At 48.2% G+C, this 1736-nt stretch overlaps 1 protein-coding gene across 1 annotated transcript in view; it reads right to left on the reverse strand.

Annotated features, from left to right (window-relative positions):
• LOC104624072 (voltage-dependent N-type calcium channel subunit alpha-1B-like) overlaps window positions 1–1736 on the reverse strand; it is a gene marked incomplete at both ends in the record, with an annotated part of 57951 nt that overhangs the window by 50225 nt on the left and 5990 nt on the right. The window lies entirely within an intron of this gene.

Below are 1736 nucleotides of genomic sequence, written 5' to 3' on the forward strand. Positions count from 1 at the left end.
CAAGGGAGAAGCCCCCACCGAATTAAAGGTGCAAGAAGGGAATTTATACTCTGTTCCTCAAAAAATGCTGGATCTTAGCTGCTCTAAGGTTAAAAGTCTCTCTCTCAGCTCTGCTGTCAAGCCTGATTATAGCTTAATCTCATTTTCAAATGCCAAGCCCTGAGGATTTAGAGATCTCCCTCCCTCCCTCCCAGCTCTCCATTGACCCAGCTTTCCAAAGCCTTGTGTTTCGGGAAGGGGGCACGTTGCCCACACGAGGCGGATGTCTGAGCACAGCTGCTGAGCCAGCCCAGGCATCACGGCAGTTCTGGCAGCGCACGTTAATGGAATAAATCCCGCCGAGACAGGCTTGTGTGACAAGCACAGCTCGCATGCTGCCTGCTCCGCTGCTCCCTGTCTCAGTGCCTCGTGCTAATGGGGAGATTTTGGGCAAAGCAAAGGGCTGGAGACCTGCCATGCCGCCCACGGGTGCTGACGTCTCCTCTTTTGTCATCTTGACCGCCAGCTGGAGAGGTCTACATTTATAACAACTCTACGTCTTTAGCACAAGTATTGGCCCCCACATACCCTTCCCTTTTCCTAGGTACCCAGCCGACGCTGCCAGCCCAAACAGGACTCTTAGGAAAAGAAGAACGCTGGGACTGGAACTAGCAAGAAGGTTTGCACTGCTGGGAAACACTCCAGAGAGCTCTCAAGCAGAGCGGCAATGCTCACCATTATTATCCCTATTTTACAGAATAAACAAGCCAGCCGGGCTGCCCCACAACAGTTTTTAAGTTTCCATTTCTAAGGATGAGCCTTTTGCCTTCACACAGCTTGTCGCTGCAGCCAGCGAACAAGTCTCCCCAACAGTTTTGTACCTAGTTAATGTAAGCAACGCTACGCAACATCAGCCCATCAGCAGCCTCCATCGTGAAGCAGGGACAGAGCCAGCACAACTACTGTGCTCTGCTGGCTCTCCTAATCACACCCAGCCATTCCACTGGAGGGTCTCTTTGCTCATTTCTGTGTAAAATATAGCCTCACTTTCCAAACTCCATCTCCATGCAACTGCTACGTTCTTGCCTCCTTAGACCTCTCTGGGGACATAACACACGTCAGAGTGCTGCTGGTTCCCCAGCAGACACCCTGGGACATTTTGGGGGGATGCAAGCTCCCACTTTCCTGTTGCCCTCAAGAGACTTTCATGACTAAGCAGAACAAAACATCTTCAGAGATTTCACGTGTCAGGTCTTGGAACATGACTGAATATTCCCAAAGCCCAAAACCCAAGATCCGGACTTACGTTTTAAGCATTATATGGAGACAAGACAATTTCAAGCATTTGGAATAGCACAGGTGGTTAAGTTGCCATGTAAACAAAGGCACCAAGAGACAGGAGCCTGATCTACACACCAAACCAATTTCAACTCTTCCTTCCCCTGACCTAGTGCAAACTGTCTGTGAAGATATTCAAGGCACAGAGGTCCTGCTCTGACTTGACTTCCATCATTTTTCCCAGAACATAAACTAACTCATAATAGGACATTCTTAAGGTAAAGCACGAAAGTTAAAATGAATTAACACAACGCTTACATTGCCATCAGAAAAGTGACACCAACAGGGACAACTTACCTATGCCTCTCACCCTGGGTGATGTAAGGAGCAAAGTTATAGCAATGATTGGATTTAAAAAACTGTACGTGAGGGCATGATAGTTTAAACAAAACTAGATATTTCTAGCACCCAGGAAAGAG

Source organism: Phaethon lepturus, unplaced genomic scaffold, assembly GCF_000687285.1.
Source record: "Phaethon lepturus isolate BGI_N335 unplaced genomic scaffold, ASM68728v1 scaffold19167, whole genome shotgun sequence".
Taxonomy (NCBI): domain Eukaryota; kingdom Metazoa; phylum Chordata; class Aves; order Phaethontiformes; family Phaethontidae; genus Phaethon; species Phaethon lepturus.